Consider the following 22,572-nt stretch of genomic DNA (forward strand, 5'->3'; position numbering starts at 1 on the left):
ACCTCCAGATTATAGTATTAGTGATGAAGCAAGCAAGCAAAAAAGTTTTAATACATTTTATTTTTATGAAATAATCTTATTTAAATTATATTTCAGGTTTATTTTAAAATACATATAAATAAAATATTGTAAAAATTATGTCGGTCTTTACTTCATTTATTCCCACCTACTTTTTAGGGTTTTGCCCTGATTTTCTTACCTTATTGGAAGTGTATTTTTCTTAAAAGAAAAGACAAAATATTACCATAAATGTTTTTACTTTTGATGAAAGTAAAATATATTTTTCTTTCATATTTGATTTATTCTTTCCTTAGAAGAAAAGTTCGGAGATCTATAAATTGAATATCCCTATTTTCATAGAATAAAACACAAGAACATCCACAATTTAGACATTTAAGAGTTTTGTTTACGGAGAAATATTCTCTCTATAATTTTAATGTATTTTAATTAGTTTTCAATATGTTGGTCAATTGGCCAAATTCCAAATAATAATATTTTGATTTTTAGTATAAGTTTTTGTTATCTTAATTGTCAATCATATGATTTGCAAATGTAAGTTTCCACATGACTCCCTAATCACCTTTCATAACCCAACAAGTGGTATCAGAGCACATGGTTCAATGATTCAGTGGTTCAACAAGATTGAAGAAAAGTTCAAGTGGTTTCAAACCAATTTGCAACAAATTTGATGATAATGAAGATTTTTGTCAAGCTACATGTGGAGAAAAAGTTTCAACCATATTTTCAACATTCCTGTTGCTGTAATTTCTGAAAATAAAAATAAAATATTTTTAAATTATTTTTAACCTATATATTTTAAATCTTATTTTTAACCATGGCAAGCAACAGTACTATAGACTTTGTGAAGAACAATATTATCAAGCAAATGAACAAGGAGGATCAAGTTTTTTCAAGAAAATCCAGCCAAAATGGGAGATTTGTTAGGGTTTTGCCCGAATTTTCTTACATTATTTGAAGTGTATTTTTTCTTAAAAGAAAAGACAAAATATTACCATAAATGTTTTTACTTTTCATGAAAGAAAAATATATTTTTCTTCCATATTTGGTTTATTTTTTCCTTAGAGAAAAAGTTTGGAGATCTATAAATTGAAGATATATATTCTCATAGAAAAAAAATACAAGAACACCCACAATGTAGACATTTAAGAGTTTTGTTTACGAGGAGATTTTCTCTCTACAATTTGAATGTTTTTTATTAGTTGTCAATATGTAGGCCAATTGGCCAAATTCCAAATAATAATATTTTAATTTTTAGTATAAGTTTTTGTTATCTGGATTGTCAACCATATGATATGTAAATGTAAGCTTCCGCATGATGTCCTTATCACCTTTCATAACCCAACACTACCGAGGTGGTTAATTTCGTCAACATTCATAATAAAAAAGTTGCTTTTAGTTTGCTTTTTCTGAGACTTCTTACCAAAAAAATTGCTAGTACAATATCAATAAGCAACAACTAGTGCATTGAGTGGTCGTTTTGTACATTTGTAGTATATTTGTGCTATTAGTTGGAATTTTACTATGCCAACAATTCTTTTTTTTTAAATATTGGCTTGTGTTTGGACATACCATATAAAGTCATAATTTTAAATTCATATTTTAATATGTGATTTGAGATTATGATTTAAAAACTTAAATCAAGAATTCAATTCTTTTTAAATATAAGTCTTAGCTCATAAATTTATGTTTCGTAAAAATAAAAGAATCATATTATATCATAAATCAAAATTAGGAGTCCGAAGCCAAAAGGGTAAAAAAAATTGTCAAAAAATCCAAAAGGGCAACAAAATTGATTTTAGAACCAAAAGGGCAACTTTGTAACGGTTGAACCAAAAGTTCCCATTGCATCTCTTTTAAGAGAAATTTTTACAAGCAAAGGAGATGCATCAAAAATGTAGAAATATATATTCAAAATAAAGTACAAACAACTCATTTTGTTAATCAATTAAATTTAAATCAACATAGAATAGTCAAAGTTTGAGCTTATAGATAAATGGCAAAATCTTTACAAAGTATTACTTTACAAAGATAATTGTCAATGAGAGAATGATACCCAATTCCTAAAGTTCGTACCAAATCTCTTTCCTAAAATGAAGATGTGGTCGGTCAAAATTGGATTCATCAATTTCATTTGCCTCGAATTTCTTTCATCAATCCAAGTCAAACGAGGGGCAGCTGTTGACATCCAATTTTGAACCTCCATATTGTATATTAATCATCGAGCTATTGAATGCCCTACTTGCGGTATGCAATGTACCTGGGCTGCATCACGACAACTCAAACTTTAAATTGTTATTTCCTCTATTGAATGCCCTACTTTGGAGTGCCAGCACCTTATTCATTCAAGGTGCTTTCTCCGATTGTTATTTGGAAATGGAAATCGTCCTGTTGATACTATTGAATGCCCTACTTGCGGGATGTAATGTACCTGGGATGCATCACTACAACTCAAATTTTAAATTGTCATTTACTCTATTTAGTTTGTTTTCCTTATTGAAAACTCTTGTTAGGTGTTTTTAATTTAACCTTGGTGCTATTGTACTGTGTTATGTTTATTTAATATAATCTCTTTTGTTATGTAGTAAGTTTGGTTTCTTTGATATAATCTTTCTATTATGTTTGGTTTCATTAATACAAAACATTAATGATTAATCTGATAACTCGATAGCAATAATAATTCAATAATACTTCTTTGATTTAAGTTATCGTTTAAGTTAAAATATTGAACCTCCAGATTATAGTATTAGTGAAGAAGCAAGCAATCAAAAAAGTTTTAATACATTTTATTTTTATGAAATAATCTCATTTAAATTATATTTCATGTTTATTTTAAAATATATTTTCTAAATAAAATATTGCAAAAGTTATGCCGGTCTTTTCTTCATTTATTCCCACCTACTTGTTAAGATTTTACCCTGATTTCTTACATTATTTGAAGTTTATTTTTTCTTAAAAGAAAAGAGAAAACATTACCATAAATGTTTTTACTTTTTATGAAAGGAAAATATATTTTTCTTCCATATTAAGTTTATTTTTTCTTAAAAGAAAAAACAAAACATTACCATAAATATTTTTACCTTTTATGAAAGGGAAATATATTTTCTTCCATATTTGGTTTATTCTTTCCTTAGAGGAAAAGTTTGGACATCTATAAATTGAAGATCCCTATTTTCATAGAAAAAAACACAAGAACATCCACAATGTAGACCTTTAAGAGTTTTGTTTACGAAGAAATTTTCTCTCTACAATTTTAATGTTTATTTTTTATTAGTTTTCAATATGTAGGCCAATTGGCCAAATTCCAAATAATAATATTTTGATTTTCAGTATAAGTTTTTGTTATCTGAATTGTCAACCGTATGATTTGCAAATGTAAACTTCTGCATGACGCCCTATTAACCTTTCATAACCCAACAAGTGGTATTTGAGCACATGGTTCAATGATCCAATGGTTCAGCAAGATTGAAGAAAAGTTCAAGTGGTTTCAAACCAATTTGCAACAAATTTGATGATAATGAAGATTTTTGTCAATCTACATGTGAAGAAGAAGTTTCAACCATATTTTCAACATTTCTGTTGCTGCAATATTTTTAAATAAAAAAGAAATATTTTAAAACCATTTTTAACTTATATATTTTAAATCTTATTTTTAACCATGGCAAGCAACAGTAATGAAGACTTTGTGAAGAACAAGATTATCAAGCATACGAAGAAGGAGGATCAAGTTTTTTCAAGAAAATCTAGCCAAAAGAGGAGATTTGTTAGGGTTTTGCCCTGATTTTCTTACCTTATTTGAAGTTTATTTTTTTTTTTAAAAAGACAAAACATTACCAAAAATGTTTTTACTTTTAATGAAAGGAAAAAATATTTTTCTTCTATATTTGGTTTATTCTTTCCTTAGAGGAAAAGTTTGGAGATCTATAAATTGAAGATCCATATTCTCATAGAAAAAACACAAGAATACCCACAATGTAGACATTTAAGAGTTTTGTTTACGGAGAAATTTTTTCTCTATAATTTTTTTATTTTTTTATTAGTTTTTAATATGTAGGCCAATTGGCCAAATTCCAAATAATAATATTTTGATTTTTAGTATAAGTTTTTGTTATCTGAATTGTCAACGATATGATTTGCAAATGTAAGCTTCCGTTTGATGCCCTAATCACCTTTCACAACCCAACACTACTGAGGTGGGTTAATTTCGTCAACACTCATAATAAAAGAATTGCTTTTAGTTTGCTTTTTCTGAGACTTCTTACAACAAAAGAATGCTAGTACAATATCAACCTGCAACAACTAGTGCATTTAGGGGTCGGTTTGTACATTTCTAGTATATTTGTGCTATTGGTTGGAATTTTACTATGCCAACAATTCTTTTTTTTTTTTAAAATACTGGCTTGTGTTTGGACATACCATATAAAATCATAATTTTAAATTCATATTTTAATATGTGATTTGATATTATGATTTAAAATTTAAAATCGTGAATTCAATTCTTTATAAATATAAGACTTAACTCATAAACTTATGTTTCGTAAAAATAAAAGAATCATATTATATCGTAAATCAAAATTAGGAGTTTGAAGCCAAAAGGGTAAAACAAATTTCTCAAAAATTCCTAAAGGGCAACAAATTGATTGTAGAACCAAAAGGGCAACTTTGCAACAGTTGAACCAAAAGTTCCCGTAGCATCTCTTTTAAGAGCAATTTTTACAAGCAAAGGAGATGCATAAAAAATGTAGAGATATATATTCAATATAAAGTACAAACAACTCATTTTGTTAATCAATTAAATTTTAATCAACATAGAATAGTCAAAGTTTGAACTTCTAGATAAATGGCAAAATTTTTACAAAGTATTACTTTAGAAAGATTACTATCAATGAGAGAAGGATAAAAAGTTATCAAGACACATAACCAAATACATTAGATGTCTAAATAGAAACTCATTCAAACTAATGAGGAATATCTCTAAAAAAAATATATAGGAAGAACAACATAAATAACAAAAAAAGTAAATATATAGGAGAGCAACATAAAAAAAATAACAAAAAGAGTAAATATGTAGGAGAGTAACATAAATATAATAACAAAAAGAGTACCTGAAAATTACAATAGAGATGAATGAAAAATACAAGTGAGAGAGAATGGAAAAATAAAATAAAAGAACACTTCAATTAAACTCAATTTGGCTAATTAAGGAGCTTGTTAATTAATTAATGTTAATTCATCTTATTTAAGTTTTAGTCAAATTTGCTAATTAAACTCAATTTGGATAACTTCTTAATTCCCATGGCCATAATTGCAAATCATGTGGCTATTTTCCTATTACAAATCTAACCCCTTTCTTACCTTGCATTTAACTCTTTTAAGGCCAATTGTGGGCCTTTGCTTACTTTTCAGCAACCCAAATTCAATAGCAACCCAATCCCAAATAACCCAAAAACCAACCCAATTTTCTTTTATTCCAGTTTTTAATTCCCAGCCCACCAACATACGTACAACAGCAACCGACAACTCCAATCAGCAATACAATGCGCGACCCGACCCCTGTACGATTTTCTCCTTCTTCTTCCTCGCAAAAATCCCTATACAATACACACGCATACAAACCAAAATGACCCCACCTCGTCTCCTTCACACATTTTTCTTCTCCAGACACATAAAAAGCCCATAAATCGCAAACTCGGAAAACCAACAAATATCAACATCGCCTGCAGCAGCCATCACCATAGTTGTCCCCCTTTTCCCCATTTTCAGGGATTTTCTAATCTCTTCCATTGTTGGCCTTGAAAAGGAGCAAAGGAATTCGAATTTCAAATTCAAATTCAAAATTGCACCCATTTTCCCCCTAATCGGCCATAGTTTTCCTTTGTATAAACCACCCCCTACCTATCGTTCAATGGAGGAATGAGCGAGCATAGGGGAGGTTTTTGAGTTTGAGTTCTTTGGCAATAGCCGTTTTACACTTAAAGTTTTATATTTAATTCTCTGGTTCTAAGTTTCGCTGCTCTTAGCTCGTTTGTCCTAGTCTCGCTACCCCGAAAGAGGTATATGACTTCAACTTTTCTTTAAATCTCTTTGGGTTAGTTGATTGTTTGATGGCGATGGTTGTATGGAGGTTAGAGTTCTCTGTGTTTTGATTGAATCTCGATCTTTGTTTGCTTGGGTTCGAATATGATTTGGATATAGTAGTATGAATCTTAGAGTATTTTTGTGTCAATTTCAAGATTGTAACTCGATATTTTACTCGCTTTCTTGTTGCTTCATTAGTTTCATTTCGTTTGATTTTTGCAATATTCTCTTCTTTTCTCGTTTGTGTGTTTGAATAAACCTTAAATTTTGTCAAACATGTCTTCTCGTCAAGTTATTTCGAGTTGATCTTGTGTTTCAGTACTGTTTGGTTTTGAGCTTCTAATTGGATGTTTTTCAAGTTGCCTTGGAGTGTTGAGTTTTGTTTTCTTGCCAACTTTAGCCTATTTCTGGTTCTTATTTCTTTTTGAGTCTCTCCCTGCTTCTCTCGTTTGATTATTATCTCTTTAAATTCTCTGTATCGGTTCAGTTTGTAGTTCACAGGTTAGTTGATATTCAATTAATAAGACATAATGCAATTGGTCCTTTCTCTAGTTGTTGATTGCTCCCTACCTTAAGTAATGTTAACTTGAATAATCTTAACCCCTCCCTTAGCATGATTCAAGTCCCTTATATTATGTGTTTGCTAGTTTATGTTTTTAAATTGAAAGTGTTGGTATTTGACTGTTTAAAATTCTTAGTGTGGGATTCATATCTTAGCTTGTCATGTTTCAATTTCTTTTGGCTACCTTGTTGTGTAGTTTTCTATCAACATCCATATAATTAGATTTTATTTTGTTTGTTGGGAAACTCTTGAATCTAGCCCCCTTTGAAATACAATTTGTATTTGTATATTTCTTAACTGGAAAATTACTTTTGAAATAAGAAGTAATGTCAAGCCAAATTTATCATGATCAATAATTCTTTTTCTTGCCTTTTATCTGTTGCTTTGTTGTTTATCAGTAAGATCAAATTTTGTTCTTTAATTTTCTTCCTATATTTTATTTTTCTTCTTTTTTTAGTTTCCAATGTACAAGAATGGGACCATGCCTATGCCATATGATAATCATTCCTTCTCTAATATATTTATTGTTTTAATTCCCTTTAGATGCTAGTCTTGACATTTTGCTTGAATGCACATTTGGTTACATTCTGGTGGGGATTTAAATTAGTGCTCACATGATCAATATTTTAGATAATCTTGTATGCTCCAGAGTATAGATAAAAACTTGTCCCTTTTTGTTTTGTTATGCCTATCAACTTAACATTTCTTCTTAATGTTCTATGACTAGTTTAGATGAACTAATCCGTATTGTTTATTTTATTCGCATGTGACACCAATTTGAGTTCACTTTGGACTCTATTCTTGCATTTCTTCGAGTTGAATTCATTCGAGTTAGCCCCATCGATCTGAACAAAAAGGGAAGCTAAAACGAGGCGATTAGGAAGCAAATAATGCAGAAAAAGGACTGATATGCACCATGTATACATTCAGTATATATTGATATACAAATCGAGTGAAGCAAGATACAGGAAAAAATTGAATTACATGTTGCAGGGGTCGAAATAAGTTGTATATATTTGGTATGCAGTCCGATATACAGAAAAATGGGTCAAAATACAGCCCATATATAGAAATGTAAACTTGGTGTATACACAGTTGTTGGAGAGTGAAAATGGGCCGAAAAAAGGTCCAAACATGCAGTTGGCCCATTATTAGATTTAGGATGGGTTGGGCCAAAGCCCAAAAATCTGATTTTGACTTCTCTTTTATTTATCCTCCTTATTTGCTTATTTGTGATTTGCTTTAATTCTAACCATTTTATTTGATTTGGTTTAATTTAACTAAATTCCACAAAAGATGAACCATATTGTTTATGTTAGTTTATTTTAATAAAAATTCATTTTTTATCAACGCTTGCCATATTATTGAAGACTTTTACTTAATCTTCAATTATTTTAAAATGTTTTTTATGCTTAAATTAACCAATTTGGTTTAAATTATTATTTTAAAAATGAGTCAAATAAATTCTAATTAATCTAGTTTTGGTAAAATTCTATTCACTTGCATTTTAATTCAAATGTTTCATTTTACGTCCCTTTCTCTAAAAAATAAAATAAAATAAAATGTGTCATTTATTTAATTATTTTCTCAAAGTTAATCAAATATTGTAAATTATTATTTTTATGTTAAATCATTTTTCAAAAAATATATATGGCCAAATATTTAATTTAAGTCATAGGATAACCACATGTTAGCGGGCGCTTCAAATACCTTAAAGACCTTCTCGAAGCGTAAATAAGAACCTCTTACCCATTTTCTCTAAATTTTTAAATATTTAATCTGTTAAAATCTTTAAATTAAGTTTTCTTAATTTCTTTAAAAAATTAAGTGACGACTCTTTTCTAAATATTTTTCTCAAATTATTTTATACTTGAAACATTTCAAAAAGTGATTTTGCTAAAGATAGTAAAATTACGACATAACAATAATTGCCCTCAAATATGAATTGAATGACCGAAAGCAAACATGTTGATACTCATTTTGAACTCACTCTTCTAATATAGTAGAATTAGACTTAGAATATTGGATTTGGGCATATTTTTTAAGAAATGGGATTTAGAGTATTGTAGTGCATGCGACGTAAATGGCAGAAACAAAAAATTACATATAACAATTATTGATATAGGTATTTTATCAAACTATTCCAATTAAATGATGTTTAGTATTAGGTTTTGGAAAATGATTTGAAGAATAAGTATTTAATATGGAGAGTAAAACATACAAAAATATAGTTGTCTTTTCTTGATATGTCAAAAGTGACAAGTAAAAATGAAAATCTATTTTATGAATAAGTGACAAGTAAAAGTAAATGGAAGGAGTAGTTAAAAAGTACTCCCACTGTATCAATTTATGTGATGTAGTTTGACTTGATACAGAGTTTAAAAAGGAAAAAAAAACTTCTGAAATTTGTGTTATAAAATAAGTCATAGATGTTTGTGTTGTTATACATAATTTCATTAAAGGTAAAATGAACATTTTAAAATTAATTGTCACTAATTATAGAAATGTGCCCTTTTTTTAGACTAACTCAAAAAGAAAAGTAAGTCACACAAATTAAGACAGAGAGAGTTAAAAAAACTTAATAACTAATATTATATATTTAAATAATTATAAATTTTATGTATATAATTTATCGGTTTGATTTGGTGACCTTTTAGATTTCTTTTAGTAGAATCAAAATTAAACCAAATATTGATGATTTTTTAAATTTAAAACAAACCAAATGTCAATTTTTTAAATTTGTTTGGTATTTTATCAAATCGTGAATACCGCTAATTGTGTCTATGAAAATTTTGAAATGTGATTTTAACATTCACCTGGCTATAAAAATTTGTCATTAAATAAGTAATAATTTTTTTGAAAGGACTACAGTGAGTTGGAATAGGAATCCTAAGTTGTTTAGGATTTTTTATTTTTTATGTTTATTTAATAATGTCTAGTTATGATTTGTTTGTCCTAGTTCATATTGAAATATGTTTTCTAATCCTAATTTAATTTATGTCTTACTATAATAAATTGGGATGTTGCTAGTTATTTTTAACATACAGAAAATACAGAAAATAAAGAATATAAGAAATAGAGATAACTTGAGTAAGATTCAAGAACTTATGAAATTATAAATAAAATACTTTTCTTCAAATTCGTATCAGAGCTTCTACGATCCTGGTAGAAGATCCACGATTTTCCGCAGCCAGCGAACGACTATGACTTATATATGCCATATGTTTGGCCAACGATCATATTGATAAACATCATGCGAATGATACATGTATGAAAAAAACATGTTAGGAGGAAGGATTTACAAAATCATTACAGATTTAAAGAAGTGCAAGCAAACATGACACAACAGAAAGAAACTCTTCTCTAATTGAAAGTTGGAGAAAGGTAAACAAAAATAAATAAATAAAAGAGTTGGTGGGAAGGGTATCAACGAGAATTGGAGAGAAAGTGCTCCAACAAAAAAAATTGGTGGGAAGGGCATCAAAGAGAGTTGGAGAGAGAGTGCTCCAACACAAAAAAAAGTTGGTGGGGAGGGCATAAACGAGAGTTGGAGAGAGAGTACTCCAACACAAAAACAAACAAGGAGTTGGTGGAAAGGGTATCAATGAGAGTTGGAGAGAAAGTTCTCCAACACTTGGAAGTTGGAGAGAAGTGCTCCAATACAACCATGAGAAAAAATATTGTGAGTTGGAGAGAAAGTGTTCCAACACTTGAAAGTTGGAGAGAAAGTACTCCAACACAACCAAAGAAAAAATGATAATTGAAGAAAAGTACTCCAACAATTGAAGGTTGAAGAGAAGTTCTCTAAACAACAAGAATGAAAGTGAAGATTGAAGAAAAGTCATTTACAATACAACAACAATGACAAGATGAAAAATGCAAGAGTATACAACTTTGAATTACGAGAGCATGTTGGAAAAATAATTCAAAGTTGGAATAGGAATCTTAAGTTGTTTATGATTTGGTATTTTTGGTATTTATTTAATTGATGTCTAGTTAGGATTTTTATTTATCCTAGTTCATATAGGAATATGTTTTCTAGTCCTAATTTAATTTACGTCTTACTATTATAAATAGAGAAGTTACTAGTTATTTTTCAATGTACAGAAATATACAGAAAAGAAAGATCTAGAGAGAACTTAATTAAGATTCAAGAGTCTTTTAGTTTATAAATAAAATGTTTTCCTTCATGTACTCTATGTTGGTTGCCTCATTTAATTAATACTCTTTTTTTTAAACGAATACCTAGAATAATATAATTTTCAGTTAAAATTACATACCTTTTTTTTGCTTTTGTGTTTAGATGCACACCTGGAATTTTAGTCATATTTTACACGTGTGTTAGTTATATATGTGTCACGACCCGAGCCTACACCCTGGACGTGGCCGGCACTCAAAGACCATTGCTGGTCCCCAAGCGAACCCTCATCCTGGCTGACTACAAGCGGAAAACTGATTCAAGCATACAAAGCTTAAAAACTGAAATAAAAGTTCGTAAAACTTAAATACAAACTTTAAGTCCAAAGAAAACTCTGTATAATAAAATATATACAACTCGCCATAAAAAGGCAACTTTAGTCTTTAAAACATTTAATAAAATAAATGATACAGACTTCTCAATTGTACTGACTATCTATGAAGCCTCTAACTGATAAAGATGGAAGTCGGGACAAGACCCACGACATCCTAACAACTGATGTAACTGAAAGGTAAATGAAATCCTCCGAAACCAAGGAGGCTCACCATAGCTAACTCGAACTCTCGGATGTATCAACGAAGCTCCTGTTGATGATCCTGAATACCTGTGTCTGCATCATGAAAAGATGCAGGCCAAATGGCTCAGTACGTGGAATGTACGAGCATGTAAGGGGAATTCTAAAACATAAACATAAGCTTGAAACTTGATAAAAAGGAAACATACTTGCCTGTTTTCAATCTTACTCAACTCAAGGAATACTCCAAACTACTCAAACTTACTCAACTTAGAAGTACTCAAGGATAAGATACTCAACTCAGAGATTAGATACTCAACTCAAGGATATGATATTCGACTCAAAGATATGATATTCGACTCTGGATACTCAACTTTGAATACTCAACTAAATATGACTGAACTCATTTCAATATAAAGCAATTTAAAACAAGTGCAATATAAAGAAACAAACTGTTTAAAAACATGCTGTCAAATCTGTGTGTATGCAAGGATACAACATAACTCTGAAATGTATATAAAAATACAATAAACTGATGTATATAAAAATACAATAACTTCTGTGGGAGTTTCTCTAACCGACAACCATCACATAAGAGCTATAGTGATGATACAGCGATCTACCTCACGCTGCCAGCGCATCCTATACCCGGCCAAAGGTATAGGACCTGAACTACTAATGGATCCACTAGTCTATGTGAAAAAGGTTCATCTAAAAAGTATGACCCTTTTCTACCCATGATGGCTACATGGTTTATGGGGGCTGTGAGTTGTTTGAACTCTCCCCCATATCGGTGCTCAATACTACTCCCAAAATATACTAGCTCTTATGTTTTAAAAACATACTTTTTTTCTGCTGATTTGAGATAATTGCTCAAAAACTTAGCTCAAAGGCTATCTTGGAAATCTCAGTTTCCCTGCTTGCTTCATTTAGAAAGCTATTACTTTTTTCTGAAAACTAGCCCGAAAGCTCTTTGGAAATCTCAGTTGCCGTTCTTATTTAAATGTGAAAACATTTATAAACTCTTTGGGAATACTTAGTCCCCATATACTTTTGAAGAAAAGGACTTCAAACTTTACTCTTTACTCTTTACTGAACTCAAAACTTAAGTCTTTAAACAAAGTTAAAACGTTTGTAAAAGACTTCTTAAAATATGGTTCATACCGAATTATGGACATGAACTACTAAATGCAAGGTTTTCAATAACCATAGATAGAACTCAAATACTTGGAACTCAAGAACTTCAATGATACTACTAATTTCAAGAATGCTCAACTCAGAGGGTTCATGCGGAATTATGAGCATGAACGATTCAACTCAAGGACTCAAAGATACTTCTCTTCTTAAGATTGCTCGACTTATAGGATTCATGCGAAATTATGGGCATGAACAATTCAACTCAAAGACTTTATGGGTAACATGTAATAGTCCCATGCTTAGAAATATAATCTCAAAGGGGATTAGGAACTCAATACTCAAGACTTAGAACTTGAAGATACTACTCCTCTCAAAGATACTCAACTTCTGGAGTTCATGCGGAATTTATGGGCATGAACGACTTGACTCGTAAGTTACATAACATTATGAAACTCATGTATGTGACTCTTCTCATTCTCTGACTTACTTCCTCAAAACTTAGTTCAAATCGATAGTTGATCTCAAAGGATTCACAATTGAACTCAAAGGCTTTCTTGAACTCTACTCTTAACTCTCTCTTGAATTTGAATTATGAATTCAAGAGTTATGATTCATGATATGAAGGATCTCAATAACAATATAGATATTCGATAATTAGGAATAGAACTTTTAAAACAAACATGAATTCAAGAACTCAAAATCAACTTATCTCAAGAATACTCAAATCTAGGGAAAGTATCATATATTACTCTTTTTCTGATTTGAAAGTAGATGTAGGGCGTGAGGATGAACTAGTCCAACACTATGATAGCCTTACATACCTAGAAGAACAAGATTCTTGAAGAATCTTGAAGAAGAACTTGATTAGAAGCCTTGAAACCCTAGCTTGAAGGTAAACAATCAAGAAAACCTTTCTTGAGATTTTTGAATTAGTTTCTTGAAATCTCTATGGTCAAGAATTATTATTTTCATTAGTGAAGATGAAAATCTGATTGTTTTGAGCCTTTTATTAGTCAATAATTTCATTTATGGTTTCTTGGAGGTAAAAAGACAAAAATGACTCTTTTTAATATTTTCCCGTCGGCTAATTCGTAACAGCACTGTATAGGTTACTAAAATAGTCATAACTTTTTACTCATATATTGGATTAACGTGAAACTGGTGGGGTTGGAAAGTAGATTCAATTACCTTTAATTGGATAGGCTATGGCTCACGTAACTCTTAATATTCTAAGAGATATGGTCGTTTAAAGTTGACCTAAGCAGAATCTTACTTCAAAACTTAATGAAACTTCAAGAACACTTGTCAATAACTCATCAAGAACTCTAATCTTTAAATTTCAAGAACGAAATTACGCTGAATAAATCATGATTGGCGTGTGGGTGAAAGAACCCAACACTATGGAAGCTTACATACCTCTTAGGGATTAAACCCATGGCGAAAATCCGCAACAAGATGCAAGAATCTCGACGGACGCTTTCATCCTTTCTCTTTTCTCCTCTTTTCTCTTCTTCTTGAACTCTCAACTAAAACCCTAGGTGTATTTTAGAATTATAAAACTGAACCTAATCAGATTAGACCCCTAAAATATTACTAAAAACGAATTAAATCTGATTGGGTAAGGAAAAGACCAAAATACCCTTCTCTATTTTCGGCTAACCTTCCTTAACTGGACAGTCTATCTTCAAAAGGTCATATCTCACTCATCCGACCTCGAAACATAGCAAACTCTGCGGCGTTGGAAAGATAATTCAAAGATATTCGATACGGTATCTGGTAGCACACCTAATTCATCCTGAGCTCGGATTTATGGTTGTTTGAAGTCAATCCAAAACTCATACTTAAGCATAACTTGCAAAATTTCAGATTTTGCTATTTCCAATTTAATTATTTTTGAAACTCAAGGTGCTACATCTAGTAACCTTAACACTTAAGAAATTTTAAATTCCTTGGTAAAATCTCACTCCTACGAAGAACGGTTTGAGTCTTAGTTCAAAAATTTTCTGGGGTGTTACAATATGATTGAGAACAGACATACATGAAAAATTAAAGAGTGTTAAATGAGTTTGTTAGATTTGTTATTATTTTGAAAAATTGATGATTGATGCTTGTTCTTTATGATACATTGAACTTATGTTTCAAATTTGAGCTTATAATTTTGAACAATAAAATTATCTTTTTGTTGGACAAAACCTGGATATACACACTTGAAACTTTAACTATTTTTAACATCTGACCAACCATGCATGCCTGGGCACTGTCATAAATAAAAATTAAAAGGGTGCTAAATATTTTTGTTAGTTTTTTTGTTATTTGACAAATTGATTATTGATGTTTATTCTTTATGTACATAAAGCTTATGTTTCATATTTGAGTTTATTTAGAGTAGATTTGTGTGTTGAAATTTTAAAAATAATTTTTTTATTTTATTGGCAAAGAATTTCAGACCCACATCCCTAAAACTTTAGCCAAATTTAACATGTGTTCCAACCATGTATGCATGAATGCAATCATAAATACAAAATTAAAAGGTTGTTAAATAGTTTGTTAGTGTTAAAAAAATCTAGTATCTTAAAAGAAAGTATTTGTATTAATATATTCATTCTATTAAATGAGTCTTAATATCTACTTAATTATCTTAAAAGTAAATATTATAGTTGGTCGAGAATATAGTTGTTGCAACATCTCTTCTTGACATATGTGTTTCACCTACTAGCTTGAATTGTTTGCTTCACCTATGTGTTTTGCCTACTTGCTTAGGCATGCTACTAGCTCAAATATGCTATGTGCTTACACATATTATGTGCTTAAACATCCTACTTGCTTAAGTAGGTGACACACTTGCTTAAAAGAAAATTTATGTCCTACTTGCTTAAGAGCCACTTACATGCTTATAGAAATATTCTAGAAGTGGTTTGTTCGGTCATATGATGGTATCAAAGTTAAGGCACCGAGTTTCGCTCCGTCTCACCCTAGCTTGAGGCATTACAATTGTACTCCTAAAGACTTTGTGGACATAATATGTATGATCTTTTACAATTTTCAGTTCCAGTCTTGTCGGCTTATCATGCATATATATATCCAGTTGTAGCTCTGTTTACTTTCTAGTTATATCAGTTGAGTTGGCATTGTCGACCCTTTTATGATGTTATTATTATTGTTGTTGTTGTGACCTTGTCGGTCTAGATATAGTATTCCAATAACTATGTTGTCTGGCCTTGTCGGTCGTTGTTGTCTCTTTTTAGTTATGTTTCAGTAGCTAGCTCGATCGAATAAATTATCAAGTGTCTGTTGCGCCTCTTGTAGTTTCGGGCGTGACGTTCTTGACCAGAAATCATTACACTTCAAAAGGAAACAAAAAGAATAAAAGGAAGATGAAGGGTTTGGTGCTTCAAAATATTAAACTACCTCATAGGAAACCAAGTACACACTAACACATGTCTCAAAAAAGACTTACGTGAATGATCTATAATAGTAGCATTAATTTGAGAATTCACTTCATGATTCTCTAAGGAAGCAAAAGAAATCATCTATGTTCCTCAGACAAAAAGAAAACTAGAAATCTAGAGAAAACAGGTAAAAATGAATCCAAGACATGTGACCTAGTTAAATCATGATATGTGGGAGGTACTAAAAACGTAGCCAGACAAAATGTGTGGTTGATCAAGGACGCATGAAAGATAGCCAAAGTAACAACATAAATCTGAAAGATCGATAAAGCGATTTACCATGTCTAATCAAATCGAACCAATACTTATAGACTCCTTGAAGAGAAGCCATTCCCCCACATTAGCCGTTATGAAATCGTCCCACGAGTGAAGCTGAACCTTACTATTTACTCTTATGTGCCATGAGTTGTGTTATTTATCATGAGTTTTAAAAATTAATTATGATCAATCAACTCATGCGAAGTCACACCCTATAAAAGTTATAGGATCATCACCTTATAAATCATCCATTTTTACATTACAAGAATATTATAATTTCTCTAACAATTTAATTACTTGTCTGATTAACTTATTCATTCAACTAACCTTATCTGGGGATATCTTGACGTCGATATCATTAGAATTAGGTCGACTCAGGATATTCTAATCTATTATTTATTTAATATATTAAATTTGTCATTAGATAATTTCTTACTTGCTTAATAATTTATTTGCCTCGATCACATCAATACTTATTATCCTTTAAACCCCACATACAAATTCAAATGTACAATTTTGGGGAGTAAATAATATTCTAAAGGCATCAGAAAATAAAGGAGACAAATAGTAATACACATTATTTGCCACTAGTAAATCTTAAAATTTACATACCCCTCTTCTGGTGGCAATGGCTACCATTTCAACAGGACAACCTCCCACTGGGGAAGATCTAGCTTTACAGGAGGTAAAGTCACTACACAAACTTAATTTTCTTGTTACATTGCGACCAAAACTTTTGATGGCCAAACCTATCCCAATGGAACCTATTGCTTTCCTACATGGATATTATAGGGTGATTTGGGAAGATGGGGAAGTGGAATAAATGATTATCAAGGAGAACGTGGAGTTTGTAGTCATAGGGTAATTTTTCTATGGATTTCGAATATTCAAGAGTTGAGAAAATTGATACCTAAACAATGCGAGTTGAAAGTAGAATGCAATATCGGATTGTTGAGCAACATTCACATATTGATTAGGGCATCATGTTTGGAGGATTATTTCAATTTTCTATCAAAGCCAACATACTACATATTGCATATGGGATGGGCGTATCTAATGAGGAATTTAAAATGGAATTCAGTGTTTAATCAGGAGGGGAAACATCTACGACAATCGCATGGATCTCTTTTCCAGTGCTGCCGCTGAATTTTTTCATAAAAAATGGTATTTTCATTAGCAACTATTGTAGACAAACCATTACAGGTGGACTTAGCTACAAAGCATCGAACACAACCTAGTTGTGCAAGGGTAAATATAGATGTGGATTTGTTGGGTGATTTACCAAAAAAATAATCACGGTGGGTATGAGGAAACAATCAAGAGAGATCCTTGAAAAATGGATCAGAAGTAAATATGATTATATGTCAAAATATTGCAAGAATTGTAGAATTCAAGGACATAATAAAGCAGAGTGCTATGTTATTCATCTGGAATAATATCATAAGAAAGAGACGGGGGAAGAAGGAACTTAAAGGGAGAAAATGGGAGGAAAAATAGAGAGGTGTATGACAAATAAACCACCGTGACAGAGGAACAACAAAAAAGGAAGGAACAAGGGGATGGCAAGGAGAAGAAGCACAAGGGGGTGAAGCCTGGACAAAACAGGAAATAGGAAAAGTAGAACAAGTATGGAACAAAAAAACTAATCAACATGAAATATAAGGGATTAGTACATAAAATAGAAGATGGCGGGGAAGTACAAGAGGCATAGTTACAGACAGGCAAGGGAGACCTACTAAGAAATGGATAGAGAAATTTTTTATTGGTAAGAATACAACACCAATTAGCGGATCAAAGAACAAACGGGGGGAGCATAAATGGTAACAACACAGAACAAAGAGTCCATATCAATGCCAGTTGAGCCAGAGTTCATAGATAAGGATAAGAGGATGAGGGAAGAAATACAATTGATAGGGATGCTACAACGATAATATGGAGGTAAAAGAAAGGGGTAAGGAGAATGAAAAAGAAGCAACTGAAAAAGATGAGGAGTCATGCTCCAAGAAAGTCAAAACGGAAGAAACACACAACAAAAATATGCCATATTTAGAGGAGATCACACAGAAAGAGAAGTAAACAAAAAGGGATATGGATGAGGATGAAAAAATAGAGGAAAATATAGACAAAGTAGCGAGAGATGGTGATTTTTTGCCAAGGCAAATCATCGAAAGCCAAGCCAAAAGAAGTAAATCATGTCAACCTTCACTTCCATTACAAGTGAAAACAAGGAGTGGCAAGGAAAGGCCAGATGTGTTTCTCAATGATTGGGAAAACCATATTTTGGAACATTAGTTTTGTTAGGTCTCAAAAAGCTTTTGAGGGGCTAGTGGACCTAAATAGAAGGCATAAATACAGTTACATAACTCTTATGGAACTTTTCCAAGGCCCACAATAACTAGACCACTACAAAAGGAAATTGGAAATGGGAAATACATATTGCAATTGTACAAAAAATCTAGGTGTTTTGGGAAGAAGAATGGATCGGTGAGGTTATAAGAGACCATGGACAACAACTAACAATGAATCTAAGGAAAAGTAATATAGAATGCTTGTATGTCCTATGTAATGCCCTAGAAAGATTAGAATTATGGGAAGAGCTGGATTTTATAGCTATAGAAAATAATAATCCCTGGCTTGTGGGGGTGACTTTAACGTAATTCTAAATGTTGAAGAGAAGCAAGAGGGCTTGGATTTTACTCCTTATGAGGTGATAGAGTTTGACCAATGCATAAACAATTGTGCATAACAGAACTGAAAACTTGTGGCAGTAGGTTTACATGGTAGAAGGGAAGAATTAAAGGGGAGTGTATTTTTAAAAGGTTGGATAGGGTGTTTCGAAATTAGGAGTTTTTTAATGTGCTGCCAACTAGTGAAGTACACCATCTAGTAATGCAAGGTTTGGATCATGCCCCCTATCATGTGATTTCATATTAGAAGAGGAACCGACAATGAAACCTTTCAAACTCCTAAACTTTTGGACAAAATATCCAAACATTAAGAAAATAATAGAGGAAAACTGGAAAATAAAGTTTGCGGGATGCCCATTTGTTGAATTTCAAGCCCAATATTAAAAAGGGGAAATGGGTATTAACAAAGTGGAGCAAGCATACATTTGGTAACATCTTTCAACATATTGCCACTTTAGAAGATAAAATAAGGGTGAAAGAAGTACAACTAGAGGTGAATTCTACACCTGAGAATAGAGAGGCCTGAAAAAAGTTGAGATTGAGCTAAGAAAGTTGTTACACATTGAAAAGGAGTTCTAGAAACACAATACATGAATGAGATGGTTTAACGATGGGGATAGGAACACAAATATTTTTCATGGTATAAGGAAGAAACTTCACTTGACAGAAATGCAAATAGCCCACAGAGATGTGTTTAATATAAGCAAAAATATATGGGCTAGAGCAATATCCTTTTTTTGGGGACCAATTTAGAGCAGTGATGGAAATGAAGGTATGCTGAATATAATGCCAAGGTTGATCACTCATGAGTAGAATGAAGAGATGTGTAGACTCCTAAATATAGAGGAATTCAAACAAGTGGCTTTTGAACTAAATGGGGATAACAGAAGTGGGCTTGATGTATTCTCTGAGATGTTCTATCAAAGTTGTTGGGAAATTTTAGGTGAGGATATCACAAAAATGGTCAGGGCTTTCTTTTGTGGAAGGAAAATTCTGAAGTTTATCACTCATACAAGTCATGATCTACTATCAAAGAAAGTGGAAACCTGTTAGTTTGTGTACTTTTTCTTACAAGATCATATCGAGGGTTTTGCATATATGAAATACTAAATGGCTTCCAGACATTATATCAAGGAACCAAACATGGTTTGTTAAAGAAAGAAATATAACATATAATGTTTTACTCACTCAAAAAATCATTAGGGATATTAATCTGACAAAGAAGTTCAATAATGTGGTGGTGAAATAGGATATGGCTAGAGCATATAATAGGGTTTCTTGGATCTTCTTAATCAAAGTGTTGAGAAATTTGGTTTCTCAAAGGTCATTATTGACATGGTGTGGAGACTTATCACATATAACTAGTACTCAATAAAAGCTTTTGGTTTCTTTCAATCATCCATAGGACAAAAACAAGGGGATCCTCTTTCTCCCACTTTATTCATTATCACAACAGAAGTTTTGGACAGGGTATTGAATAAGCTACATGAAGATGCCGGGTTACTGGGGTATGAGATGCCTAAATGGAGTCCTCTTATAAATCATCTATCACATGCAAGCTATCATATTGTTCTATTCAGGGGACATGAAGTCTATTTACGAGATGATGGGGTTCTAAGGGAGTACAAGAAGAGTTTAGGACATATGATTAATCTAAACAAGAGTTTCTTTTACCTGCATGATAATACTCCTCTGATCGTGAGTATTAGACTAAAGAGAATTATGGGTATTAAGCAGGGATATTTTCCATTTATATACCTCGGATGCCCAGTTTTCTATGATAGAAAGAAAATGAGTCATTTTGACGAATTGGTGAAATGTGCAAAAGAGAATTATGATGTGGCAATATAAATGGATATCTTATGGAGGAAAGTACGTTCTGATTGCCCATGTTCTATAATACTCAATGACTATTTATTTGTTATGAACAATAAATCCTCCTAAGAAAACCATCAAACAGTTGCACCAAATTTTGGCAGGCTTCTTTTGGAGTAAAATAGGAGGAACAAAATGGAAACATTGGGTAGCTTGGAAAGATATGTGTCTCCCAAGAATGAAGGTGGGTTAGGATTTAGATTACTCACGAGGTCACAAAAGCACTTGTTGAAAAATTATGATGGACTTTTAGAACGTATATCATCGTGGAGTTCTTTCATGTGGAACAAATACTGCAAGAAACATCATCTTCTTATGGCAAAAGGAACATGGGCATCTCACGCATGTAGAAAAATATTTGAGATATGGAAAGAAGTGGAGCATGAGATATGGTGGCAACTCAAAGCGAGAGAAATGAGTTTCTAGTTTGACAACAGGAAAAACCAAGGTGCATTGTATTTCATAGAAGATAGAATTATGGGAGAGGAAGAAATAGAGGTGAAACAACTTACTGTGAATGGAGAATGGGACATACAGAGCATCAGAGGCCTAATCTCGAAGAAGATGACTGAATATATTGTGAAAAATATTAGGACAAATATTGAGGAAGAAGCATTTGATATACCTTGGTGGATGGGCAACTCCGGTGAAGTTTTCACTGTGGGGTCTTTCATCGAGAGTATAAAACAGAAAAAGGATAAACATTGGTAATGGAATTATGTCTAGAGTAGAAGGGTCCCTTTTAAGATCAATTTTCTGCTTTGGAGGAGCTGGATATGTAGAATTGCCACTGAGGACATTCTCAAAAGAATGAGAATCATTATAGCCTCCAGATGTTACTGTTATGAGTCTCATGAAGAGGAAACTCTAAGTCACGTTTTTCTAACAGCTCCCACGGTCCAATATCTACGGAAGTAGTTTGCTTTTTGTGTAGGTGTAATACCCCATACCTTCCAACACCTATACAACTAAGTGAACATGAAAAAAATATTTGAACTCGAGATAGTAAAAAGTGATATTTGATATTAAAGTCATAAGTGGTCAAGTGTGTATTAGTGTTAAGATCATGTAAAGAAACTAAGATATGGAAAATGATGTAAAATAAGTGAGGTGCTTGCTTGACTAAATTAAGCTACTAGGTGACAAGTAGGTGCATCACCTACTTAAGGTATATGGAACAAGTTAAAAGGAGCAAGTAGGTGCATCACCTGCTTTGACTTATGGGTCATATGGAGGCCTAAATTAAGTGATCAATTTGAGGCCCAATCTGTCCAAGAAAAGGGGGAAAATGAAAAAGAATGACAGTCCAAGGCCCAATCATTCCAAGCCCACAAGAAATAATTTGAATGGAAAAGTAGGTGCATCACCTACTTAAATGTGTGGCCTAAATTAAAGACACATGGTGGCTGCAAATGAAGTACAAGAAAGGTGGCAAAAGAGAACCTATTAAGGCCAAAAATCTGATAAAAATATCTCATTTTCCTCTCATCCAAATTTTAAGCTCTCAAGTTCATATATTTCTCTCTCTAAAGAGGAAACATCCACCCAATATTCCCACTAGGGTTTTAAGTATTTTTCATCGCCGTTTCTTCCAAAGCATCCACAAGATCACCTTCTCTCCTCTATTGCTTCAAGTATATTGGACAGTTCTTTAAAGAGAGTGAAATAGAGATAGTTATATGTGTTGCCAGCCAAGGTTCTGCCACTCTCTTCCAAAGATTAAGAGAAGGTTATAAAAACAGTAATTGAAGGAGAATAAAAAATTAAGATAGCCAAGGTAAGACGCTGCCACAACC

General features: G+C 31.9%; 2 protein-coding genes across 2 annotated transcripts in view; both read right to left on the reverse strand.

The window, feature by feature from the left end:
* Window positions 1–22,572, reverse strand: part of LOC125812513 (DNA repair protein XRCC2 homolog) — a 102,673-nt gene that overhangs the window by 49,482 nt on the left and 30,619 nt on the right. The window lies entirely within an intron of this gene.
* LOC125812549 (calcium-dependent protein kinase 8-like) overlaps window positions 14,001–22,572 on the reverse strand; it is a 198,285-nt gene continuing 189,713 nt past the window's right edge. Inside the window, exon 9 of the mRNA XM_049492027.1 lies at window positions 14,001–14,013. The gene's annotated coding sequence lies outside the window, so the exon portion shown is untranslated. The remainder of the gene's footprint in view (window positions 14,014–22,572) is intronic.

The sequence above is a fragment of the Solanum verrucosum genome, unplaced genomic scaffold (genome assembly GCF_900185275.1).
Source record: "Solanum verrucosum unplaced genomic scaffold, falcon-dt-bn FXZP01000120.1, whole genome shotgun sequence".
NCBI classification, from domain to species: Eukaryota; Viridiplantae; Streptophyta; class Magnoliopsida; order Solanales; family Solanaceae; genus Solanum; species Solanum verrucosum.